Genomic DNA, 12,948 nt, shown 5'->3' on the forward strand with positions numbered 1-12,948 from the left:
TTGTGGTTGCTTTACCATACTGCAGTTTTGGTGAAATAAAAAGGATTAGATGCTGAAGAATTTAACAAAGAAAGCTTAGCATTGGTTTGGTGCAAATAAATATGGTAAGGGAGGGTTGGCTTTAGTAGTTAGGAGTTGGAAAGTTAGGCAGCAGGAAGGGGTTAATTAAAAAAGGAAAGGTTAAGGTTAGGCTTCAGGAAGGAGTTAATGAGAAGGGAAGATGTAAAGGATAAATGTAATAAATGGAGTTTTTTTCTGATGGAGTATATTGGAGTTAAAAAAAAAAGCATCAAAATCACCAGTCAATGATGAAGTCAAATGTTTGCTATGCAGGATGCCAGCAAGTATTGCTACAAATAATCTAAAACTGCCACTGATCCAATCTTCTTTTTTTTTTTTCTACTTTTTCTCCTAGGTGATATTTTCACCTTATCAATAAAATGCATTTTAAGCCACCAACAAGCAATACAATTATTCTGAGTATTGTATTGCTTGGTGGTTGCTTAAAGTGGACCTGAACGCTTGCACAGGACAGAAGGAAAACAGGTAATCATGTTGTTAAACCTCTTACGCTTATTCTGCTTACGCAAAATTTCCTGTAACTTTTCACAATTATGCGTAATTATGATTTGGACATTCAATTGAATTTGCATAATCCTTTTGTAATGTCGAGCAAATACACAAAATTTGTAAAATTTTGTACCGACTTTACCAGTTAATAGCAAAGCACCCAGACATGCTATCCTCACCAAAAATCGCTAAGTATGTTAAGGGGAACAATAGGAAGAAGTAGGGGAAAAAAGCATTTTTCAAAAAGACCTTGTTGTTATTGAGAAAATTGATTTTCACCTATTTTAGTTCCTGGACGTAGAAACTACGTCCAGGAACCATGCACGCTGCCGCGCGCTCCCGCGGCCGATTGCTCGCGTGCACGAGCACTCCCGTCCCGCGGTTCGTTAGCCAGACAATCAGTGAATCGGGCTATGGTGCCCGATCACTGATTCCTCTCCCCCGCTGAAAAAGCGTCAGCTTCTCTCGGAAGCTTCGCCTTTTCTGGCTGTTACCTCCCCCATGCGTCGCTCTAAGCGTGTGTTACGCTTAGAGTGACGTCATGTAAACAAACTCATGGCCGCCATCTTGTGGCCAAAAAGTAATACTACAACCAAAAGTTAAAAAAAATTAAAATCAACACACATTTACATTTTAAACCTATTGTTTACATCCCACCCTCCCAAAACTTCCCAAATAAAATGTTTAATATAAAAAAAAACATTACAATAAAAAAACGTGTAAATATTTACCTAAGGTCTAAACTTTTTAAATATCAATGTAAAGATGATATATTTCTATATTTTTTTTTTATTTTAAACTTGTAAATAGTAATAGATGCAAAACAGAAAAAATGCACCTTTATTTCCGAATAAAATATTGTCGCCATACATTGTGATAGGGACATAATTTTAACGGTGTAATAACCGGGACATATGGGCAAATACAATACGTGACTTTTAATTATGGAGGCATGTATTATTTTACAACTATAATGGCTGAAAACTGAGAAATAATGATTTTTCCGTTTTTTTCTTATTCTTCCTGTTAAAATGCATTTACAGTAAAGTGGCTCTTAGCAAAATGTACCCCCCAAAGAAAGCCTAATTGGTGTCGGAAAAAACAAGATACAGATCAGTTCATTGTGATAAGTAGTGATAAAGTTATAGGCTAATGAATGGGAGGTGAACATTTCTCAAGTGAAAACGACGGAACGCGAATGGGTTAAATATGCAAAGGCATTTTTTTTTAAATGACAGTTTAAAAACTATTTTTCCTTTGCATTTTGAAAATGGATTGTCTCAAAAATGACCAGATCTTTTTGCCTTGTTCCCAATATTCCTCTTAACATACGTAGCAATTTTGGTGACAATAGCCCACGTGGGGGCTTTGCTATTAACTTCTAATATCGGCACAAAATTACGTAAAATTGCGAGATAACAGTTCCTGATTACGTTTACTTACGAATTTAAATTAATTATGCTTTTTCATAAAATTTCACATTACATTTCGTAATTGTGAATTAATCGTAATTGTGAATTATTATATAAGATTACAATCGATTGATCCTCATCCCTCTGTAGCTACAGAATGCATGGATAGTAAATAATGTGGAACATCCTTCTTTAGTAGGTTTCCTCTAATCGGGCTCACCTGGCAAACTAATTATCACAGCTGTCCGAGATTGATTTCAGTGATCCAAACAGCCCCGAGACATAATATCATCCATGAGTTTAATTGAAAAACTTAAAAGGAACCCGAGGTGTGAGACCTATGGAAGCTGCCATATTTATTTCCTTTTAAACAATACCAGTTGCCTGGCAGTGCTGCTAATCTTTCTGCTCTGTAAGGTTGGGTATAAATCACACACCTGAAACAAGCAGGCAGCTACTCTTGTCACTTGGGATGAGCAGAAATGACGCCCATGCATAGTTACGCATCGTAATTCCCATTTACGCATCGTCATCGTAATGCGAAATTTCGGGCAAAAGCGTCATTCATTTCGAACGCAATTGTAAGCATCCGTAATTACGCATGAATTTACACGTAAATGTATGCCTAATTATGAATGCTTATACAAAGTCAACTGAATTAATGATTCGTAATTACGTATAGGCGTAAATGTGAAAATGTATGCGTAATTCTGCGTAATTGTAATCAGCTGATTACAATGATCACTGCTTGTCAGATTTGTCATACACATCTGATCCGCATGCTTGTTCAGGGTCTATGGCTAAAGGTGGCCATACACTGGTCGATTTGCCATCAGATTCGACCAACAGATAGATCCCTCTCTGATCGAATCTGATCAGAGAGGGATCGTATGGCCACCTTTACTGCAAACAGATTGTGAACCGATTTTAGCCTGAAACCATTCACAATCTGTGGTGGTGGTGCTGCCGCCGCTCCCCGCCCCGCATACATTACCTGTTTCGTCGGCGCGAGTCCCGCTGACACCGCTGCTCCGTCTCCGCGCTGGTCTGGTCTCCGGAATGCTTCACTTCTTCCTGCACGGCAGGAAGTTTAAACAGTAGAGGGCACTCTACTGTTTAAACTTCCTGCTGGGCAGGAAGAAGTGAAGCATGCCGAAGTCAGACCAGACCAGCGCGGAGACGGAGCAGCGGTGACAGCGGGACTTGCGCCGGCGGAACAGGTAATGTATACCCACTGTATTGCGTCGGTCGTCGGGCATTCAAACGCCGCTATCGACGCACTCCCGACCCGCCGGCGCTCGAAAAAAATCTTCCGCACGGATGGATCGACGGGAGTAGACGGGAACGATGGATTTCGGACGGAAATCCATCGTTCTGTCAGCGGTGTGCGCGGCGATTTCACAGCCGTTTCGATCACTGTGATCGAAACGGCTGTATATCGGCGGGAAATTCGTTAGGTGTATGGGCCCCTTAAGAGTATTAGAGGCAGAGGATCAGTAGGATAGCCAAGCAATGTGTTTAAAAGGAAATAAACATGTCAGCCTCCATAACCCTCTCACTTCGGGTGACCTTTAAATACAGCTTGCATAATAATTTGGAACGCGGTGTAGGTGCAGAGAGTCATGGTGGCCACAGTGTTACTAGGGGGGAGGGGCCTTATGATTTGTATTTTCATCCCTGTCCCGAGAGGGAAATGTACAGAGATGGACCAAAAGCATCAGCAAGCATTCAGGATCATATTAGGTGGTGTCTGGTAAGCTACAGATGGAGACATGCCATGCCTGGAGAAGGATGAGTGGAGGGAGATTGGGATTGACTTGAATTTCATGTAACTGTAACAATCGCTGGAGAGGCAGCCGCAGTGAACAGCGCTACCACCGCAGCTGCCTCCAGCTCCCTGTCTAGCAGTGTATCCCGGACCTCAGGCATCTAGCACGCCCGAGGACGGAACTGTCAGTTGCACATAGGGTTGCCTTGTCGCGTGCGCCGCGGGGAGGAGGCGCGTCAGCTGACCGGCCGGTCGGCTGACGTCAGAGAAGACGTTCGCCGCTCCTCATTGGTTGATAGGAGGGGGGCGTGCCAGAAGGGTCTCCTCTGCTTCATAAGCCTTGCTGTATCACTCGCAACTTGTCTGCTGTTGCAAATTACTTGGTGTTAGCGCTCAGACCCTTAGATAGTTCCGGTGTGCTTTGAATCCGTGGAGGAAACCGGGGATTTCACACAAGATAGGAATTGTTTGATAGCCTTAACGATATTACTTTACTGTGTTATTATTTGTGTATGACTCTGGCTCATCCTGAACCATTCTTCTGCTCAGTGATTCTGTACCTTTGCACATCTGATCTCGCCACTGACTCTGCCTGTTTATATCTTCCTGTCTCTGCCTTCCGATTTTGTACTGCATCTGTCTGTTGCCAACTCGATTAGTCACTCTACTCTCACCAGAGGGCCCTTGGCTCTGGTGAGGGGCGCTGTACTGATAGTACCCACCAGCTCCTCTGAGCGTAATGACCTAATTACGAATTTCCGAAATTTCGCGAAATTACTACAATTACGATTTTAGCAGTAATCGAAATTTCGTAATTTTCGTAATTACGATTACGAAATTTAGTATTTTAAAGTTTGCAAAGGTTTCTATCCCTCTAGATGCCTAAAATGAATAACCAATCCTCCTCCTCCTCCTCTCTCTCTCTCTCTCTCTCTCTCTCTCTCTCTCTCTCTCTCTCTCTCTCTCCAGAGATCTGTAGTATTTCAAAACACACATACTCACATTCATGACATGTCCAGGGATCAAACCCAGGCCAACCACATGGAAGACAGCTATGCTCACCACCATACCACCAAACACACACTAAATAGACTGCCTAAACCTAAATCTTACTTGTAGACAGTCATATGAGGACACATGCTGGGGTGCAGGGCTTTGTGATTGGACCATGCGATAGAGTGAGGTGCAAAAATGAAATCATGCCTAGCAGAGGATGGTTTCACAGTGCTAAATGCTAGGCTGGCTGTGGTGCAATTGGTTAGTGTGTCTGGCTGGTAACAGCAAGGTTACAGTTCAATTTCCATCCAGGCATGTCTTTTCCTTTTGCGTTCAACAGTTGTCCAAACAGAGCCAACAGAGCCCCAGATAGCCATGTAGAGTTAGGTCACAGCTAGCCTGGCTGTGGTGCAATTGGTTAGTGTGTCTGGCTGGTAACAGCAAGGTTTACAGGTTCGATTCCATCCAGGCATGTCTTTTCCCTTTTGCGTTCAACAGTTGTCCAAACAGAGCCAACAGAGCCCCAGATAGCCACGTAGAGTTAGGTCACAGCTAGCCTGGCTGTGGTGCAATTGGTTAGTGTGTCTGGGCTGGTAACAGCAAGGTTACAGGTTCGATTCCATCCAGGCATGTCTTTTCCTTTTGCGTTCAACAGTTGTCCAAACAGAGCCAACAGAGCCCCAGATAGCCATGTAGAGTTAGGTCACAGCTAGCCTGGCTGTGGTGCAATTGGTTAGTGTGTCTGGCTGGTAACAGCAAGGTTACAGGTTTGATTCCATCCAGGCATGTCTTTTCCTTTTGCGTGCGCGCGCTGCGCCATTGAACCCCATGGGGTATTTTGCGTGCGTAAAACTTTACGCATGCAAAACTTTGTGCTCGGTGTTTGGACAACTGTTGAACGCAAAAGGAAAAGACATGCCTGGATGGAATCGAACCTGTAACCTTGCTGTTACCAGCCAGACACACTAACCAATTGCACCACAGCCAGGCTAGCTGTGACCTAACTCTACATGGCTATCTGGGGCTCTGTTGGCTCTGTTTGGACAACTGTTGAACGCAAAAGGAAAAGACATGCCTGGATGGAATCGAACCTGTAACCTTGCTGTTACCAGCCAGACGCACTAACCAATTGCACCACAGCCAGCCTAGCATTTAGCATTGTGAAACCATCCTCTGCTAGGCATGATTTCATTTTTGCACCTCACTCTATCGCATGGTCCATGGTCCAATCCACAAGCCCTGCCACCCAGCATGTGTCTCATATGACTGTCTACAAGTAAGATTTAGGTTAGCAGTCTATTTAGTGTGTGTTTGGTGGGTATGGTGGTGAGCATAGCTGTCTTCCATGTGGTTGGCCTGGGTTTGATCCCTGGACATGTCATGAATGTGAGTATGGTTTTGAAATACTACAGATCTCTGGAGAGAGAGAGAGAGAGAGAGAGAGAGAGAGAGAGAGAGAGAGAGAGAGAGAGAGGAGAGAGAGAGAGAGAGAGAGAGAGAGAGAGAGGAGAGGAGGAGGGAGGAGGGAGGAGAGGAGGAGGAGGAGGAGGAGGAGGAGGAGGAGGAGGAGGAGGAGGAGGACTGGCTGGGCTATTCATTTTAGGCATCTAGAGGGATAGAAACCCTTACAAACCTGAAAAAGTAAAATTTCGGTTGGAGACACGAAATTCGTAATTACGGGAGTGAAATTTCGATTACGAAATTGTAAATTACGATTTGAAAATTAATTACGAAATTACGAATTTGGGTCGTAATGTTAAATTTCGCATTCGTAATAAAAGCAGTTCGAAATTTCGAAAATTTCGGCTCATCTCTAGGTATTGCTAAACCTATCAGTATTACTGTTGCACCAATCACTATACTTGCATTTGCTGTCACATCAGCTGTCTGATATACCAGTATTATAGGTGATTCTGCAGATCACCATATAATCAGGTATATATCTGCATTATAGGTGATAGTACTGCAGATCACCTAATAATCAGAATTCTGTCTCTTGCTGACACAAATCGTTACAGACTACAGTAACAAAACAATGTTATTCTTTGGTGTCCCATACATAAAATTTGTGAGGAACCCCAGTATAGGTAGCCACCCCCAGTATAAAGTAGCCAAGGTGTTCCCTCAGTATAAGTAGCCACCCCCAGCATAGAGAGCCACACCCAGTATAGGTAACCAAGCTGTTCCCCAGTATAGGTAGCCACCCCGAATATAGGTAGTCAGGGTCACCCCCAGTAAGTAGCCACCTCCAGTATAGGTAGCCAAGGTGTACTCCATTATAGGTAGCCACCCCCAGTATATGTAACCAAGCTGTCCTCCAGCACAGGTAGCTACCCCAGTATAGGTAGCCAACTCCCATTATAGGTAGCCAATGTGTCCTCCAGTAAATGTAGCCAACCCTCGGTATGGGAAGCCAAGGTAGCTCTTAGTATCGGTAGACACTCCCAGTATGGGTAGCCAAGATGTCTTCTAGTATAGGTAGCCTTTCCCAGTATAGATAGCCACTCCCAGTATGGGTAGCCAAGGTGAACCCCCAGTATAGGAAGCCAGCAACCCCAAGTATAGGTAGCCAAGGTGACCCCCCGCAAGTAGCCAACCCAGTATAGGTAGCCAAGGTGTACTCCAATATAGGTTGAGCTGCTTTTTTGCTCATCGCTTTAAGAGGAACTCACACTGATATGTACGGAATCCTTTTTTTGCTTCATAATCCGTAATTTATGTTAGCCTAAATGTAAGTACAATGAATCAGACAGGAAGCAGACTGGGCCTACAGAATAGCCATCAAATATGGTTTCCTAAATCTTTTAAAAGGTTTTTGACTTTCTGTCTCCTTTATTTCGGGGCTGGCCTTATATTACATCTCATCTCCACTATCAACAGAATTAATGTCAAAGTTTTTATAGAATTTAACTGCATCAATTTACTTTTTTTTTATACTTTCAGTAACTATATGACTCAGATTAAATTACATTTTAATGGATTTCAGGAGTCTTTAATAAGCAGAAAATTATACCAACAACTTATATACCCTGAAGGGCATTGCGATTGCTGGCATCAGAGGGGGTTTCGTGGTGTTTTTTTTTAAGTTGCTGAAATCTTTACCTGACAGCTCTGCAGAGGACTCTAAATACAGATTGAAGCAGAAATTGGGGGTCCTGGTTACAATCAGGATTCTCGCTCAGTAATGAGATAGGCCTGAAATGACCTTTCGTAGAAACTTTTGTAGGCCGGTGTTCTGGATCCTTGCAAGATGCGCCATGTCTACAGTTGTGTAGCTATGGGCAGGGGTGTATTGAGAACCTGATGGGTCCACCAGCAAATCTGAGCTGGCATGGCCCTCTGCAAAACCCTGCCCCCAACCCCACCCCCCCCAATGAAATTTGGACTGGGACCCCCTGCAATGCAATCCCTCTAAACACAGGGCCGGTTCTTGACTTTTTTGAGGAGAGACACATCGGGGTGTGCATTGCAGGCATTGGCACTATGCTTGCCTCCCTCTGATTCCTCAAAGACAGCATCTCGTCTCTGCTGGCCTCAGCATCTGATCCCCAGGATGCCGGGTATGTGCTGCACCGGCGCCACATCACTCGCCCACTTTCGGCAGATTAGCGATGGGATCACCAGCCATACATGAAGTCCTGCTTCCTCTCTGACTACAGCAGCACCTCATGTGACCTGGCAGCACATAACGAGTCACATGAGGCAAGACTGTAGCCATGGATACAGGACGCTGGATGGGTAGATGGACATCCCATCACTGGGGTGCTGAAAGCTGGTGAGTGAAGCGGCACCGTGCTTCTAGGGAGGGGAGCATTACCGGTGAATCAAATATTAGGAAACACCAGAGACAGATACACAGTGGGGGCCCCCAGCCTCTGATGAAGCAGTGCCCATGAAACGGCCATCAGGCTACCTGTAACCGGCACCCATCCTCACGTTATTTTGATGGGACAGCAAATTTACTGTACATTGTTAAACAAGCTGTACACTTACTATTTCACATTGTATCACAGGGTCATATCTACAGTGCTGTCCCATGAGATATCCTATATGATAAAACCTGTGTCTCTGTGTCCTGTCCCTGTGTGTGTGTGTCCCGGTTTCCAGACCTGACAGTTTGCTGTCTGCATTGTGGGAAATAACAGCTTTTTCTAACTGCCAAGCAAGCAACATCTCCCTGTGTGCATATACTTCAGACAGTGGTGGGAGACGGGTGAGCAGGACGCATCAGTATGCGTGTTGCCGGGTTTAGCGGCCGTGGCCTAGCGTCCGTTTTTTTAACAGGCGGGCCTTTTTATTATTCATAAAATATTTAAAAAAATTGTGAGAAGCATTTTCCTGCAAATTGTTCTTAAAGTGTACCAGAGACGTTATAATACAAAGATTCGATACTTACCCTCCATCCCCATAAGCACGTCCCTCGCCGTCCTCTCATGCACAGTAGACCTGGACTGACGTGACTGAGCTTGTTACCGGGGCTGATCGCGCCTGAATGTCAGACTACGGGAGGACGGCGAGGGACTCGGACGTGCTTATGGGGCTGGTGGAAGCCCCGGGTAAGTATTGATTCTTTATATTTTTTGATCTCTGGTTTACTTTAACTGAAAACATTTTTATCTGTTTTCTGCTACTGGGCACTTAAGAACGACATTCCAGACGATCAGCTTCCAAAATGTTTCTTTCTATTATCGCTGTCAGAATGGATGAAGCGGCTCATCTTTCACTCCTTGTAGTGGGACTCCTCGGTGGACGATGGGAGATGTAAACAATGGGGTGGGGGACGCAGGTGGGACACTCGATCCAGTTCCCCCTCCCAGCAGCTGAGTCATATCATTAACAGTGAGCAGCACAGAAGTAGAGCGCGTTTCTGAACTCCCATCCCGCAGCAGAAGGAATACAGCTGCACCCCCACATCTGGAGAGCCTTTCCCAGGCCGCTCTGCTTGGCAAGTCCACGATGCACAGAGCTGTACGGAAAATAACAATATTTACAGACATGCAGCTGGCTCTCACCATTCATGCAACAGCATCAACAACAAACCAACGCGTCTCCATCGCCCCCCCACCTTGTACAGTGTTGTCTCCCTGGGCTGTTGGGACAAATGATTTCCAGACCCATGTCTCATTGTACATGTTGCCTGCCATCTTCTTACATAGCTTTCCCATCGCTGGGAGTTTCTGGCATAGGATTTTAGAATTGCAGAATTTGAAAGTCTGATTACTTACGCGTTTTGCAAGAGAGTGTAAGTACAAATCACGAAGCCATCCCCTGCAAAAATCTGATTCCCCCACCCGCGTTCACTTGTGTTAAAGGGACTCCGAGCAGTGCATAAACTATGGAAAGATGCACATCATTTTAAAGCTCTCTTTCTCCTCTTTCCAATGATATATAAATCGCCACCCTACGCCTTTTAGTTTTCGCTATTTTCGCGATTGAAATTGCCAAATTTTCGATCGCGAAAATAGAGAAAACTAAAAGGCGTAGGGCAACGATGTAGGTGTCGTCAGAAAGAGGAGAAAGAGAGCTTTAAAATGATATCCATCAAGCCATAGTTATATTGTATTACACAGGGCGACTTTTTGTCAAAGTCAGCAGCTGCATTCAGCAGAATGGAGCTGCTGACACTGGGGAAAGTGTCGTCCTGTGTAATACAATATAACTATGGCTTGATGGATATCATTTTAAAGCTCTCTTTCTCCTCTTTCTGACGACACCTACATCGTTGCCCTACGCCTTTTAGTTTTCTCTATTTTCACGATCGAAATCGCGGTCGCGGCAATTTCAATCGCGAAAATAGCGAAAACTAAAAGACGTAGGGTGGTGGTTTATATATCATTGGAAAGAGGAGAAAGAGAGCTTTAAAATGATGTGCATCTTTCCATAGTTTCTGCACTGCTCGGAGTCCCTTTAAGCTCAAATGTTGCATCATTTATATTTTGCATACAAAGTCACAATTACAATGCAAAATCGGAACGTTTCTGGCAAATTTGTAATTAATTTTGCGCATAACTGCAATTATGTTCTGTAATTTTGCGATTCAGGCTAGTTTCACACTGCTTACTGGCGTTTTTGCTGCAGTGCGGTGCCAGGGCAGCACTGCCAAAAGCAAACCTTCTGGGATTAGAACATTAATACGTGGTCCCCATCTGGCAGCAGGCCAAACAGGAAGTGAGGCTCTATAGCGCTCACTTCCTGTGGCCGAAGAAAGGAACTGCATGGAAGTGTTTTGTTAAAATACGCTTTTCCACCGCACGTCACAGCGTGAATCGATGGTAACGTGGGTATGCGGTTGTGTAGTAATAACAGCTAAAATTGTATGAGTTTATTCTGAGTGCAGAAAACAAACAGCCACACCAGTTCAAAAACTCCAAGGAAGCATAATTACATAGTTATTTGGGTTGAAAAAAGACATACATCCATTCAGTGCAACCAGAGAACAAAGTACAACACCAGCCTGCTCCCTCACATATCCCAGTTGATCCAGAGGATGGCGAAAAACCCTTACAAGGCATGGTCCAATTAGCCCCAAAAGGGGAAAAAATCCCTTCGCGACTCCAGATGGCAATCAGATAAAATCCCTGGATCAAAATCACTGGGCATTATCTAGTAATTGTAGCCATGGGTGTATTTCAACACAAGGAAAGCATCTAAGCCCCCTTTAAATGCAGGTATAGAATGTGTCATAACTACTGTGGCAATGCATTCCACATCTTACTCACTCTTACTGTAAAGAACCCTTTCCTAAATAAATAGCTAAAACATTTTTCCTCCATGCGCAGATCATGTCCTGTAGTCCTTTGAGAAGGCCTAGGGACAAAAAGCTCATCTGCCAAGCTTTTTATTGCCCTATGATGTAATTATACGTGTTAGATCCCCTCTAAGGCGTCTTTACTCTCTCTAGACTTTATAAACCCAGTTTATCTAACCTTTCTTGGTAAGTGAGATCTTCCAACCCTCGTATCAATTTTGTTGCTCGTCTCTGCACCTGCTCTAAAACTGCAATATCTTTCCTGTAATGTGGTGCCCAGAACTGAATTCCATATTCCAGATGTGGTCTTAATAGAGAGTTAAACAGGGGCAATATTATGCTAGCATCTCGAGTTTTTATTTCCCTTTTAATGCATCCCAAAATGTTATTAGCTTTAGCTGCAGCGGCTTGGCATTGAATACGATTATTTAACTTGTTGTCGATGAGTACTCCTAAGTCCTTCTCCAAGTTTGATGTCCCCAACTGTATCCCATTTATTTTGTATGGTGCTAGACCATTAGTACGACCAAAATGCATGACCTTACATTTGTCAACATTAAATTTTATATGCCATTTATGTGCCCATATAGCCATCCTATCCAGATCCTGTTGCAATATGACACTATCTTCCTGAGAGTTGATGATTCTGCACAATTTTGTATCATCTGCAAAAATAGCAATACTGCTTTCTACTGCATCTACTAGGTCATTAATAAATACATTGAAGCAGTGCCCCAGGATGCTCAAGCCTTGGCCGTATTGCCCAATGCCCACACGGTTCTGGATCACACCAAGTTTCAAAAAGAGGTGGCACACCCAGAGGCGGGACAAGGTCCTCCAGCACCCAAGGCTGAGACACCAAAGTGCGCCCCTCCATCCCTCCCACCCCAGCCATCACACACTGATTGCTATTAGACTAAGAGGTGCCACAGGGCCCACAACCTCCTCAACACTTCAATATCTAGTTATCTGGCTTGCAGTCACTGCTATGTATCCCCTTTTCTTATTTCTTTCTGCTTCATACACAATTAGGAATGACAGCTGAATGAATTGTGCTCCCCCTCCTACACTGCGCCCTGAGGCTGGAGCCTCTCCTGCCTCTGCCTCGGCCCAGCCCTGGGCACACCACTGGCTGCAAAGATGCTTATATTTGAGAACAGAAGCACTACATATTACAGACTCGCAGGTCCTTTCTCAGGCGCCTGCATATCCGTAACATGTAGTGCTTCTGTTCTAAAATATAAGCATCTTTGCAGCCAGTGGTGTGCCGCCTCTTTTTGAATTTTGCAGAAAACAAACAGCCTCTCCACCATGATCCTAACGAAGTCCATACTGCTTGCTGGTCACTTAACTGGTGCAGGAATACAACTAACAAGACATCTTGCTAAGTGCAGCTGATTAGTCATGCAGGAAAAAAAGAGTTTTACTTACCTGGGGCTTCAATCTACCAGCCC

This window comes from Hyperolius riggenbachi, chromosome 5 (assembly GCF_040937935.1).
Source record: "Hyperolius riggenbachi isolate aHypRig1 chromosome 5, aHypRig1.pri, whole genome shotgun sequence".
Lineage (NCBI taxonomy): Eukaryota > Metazoa > Chordata > Amphibia > Anura > Hyperoliidae > Hyperolius > Hyperolius riggenbachi.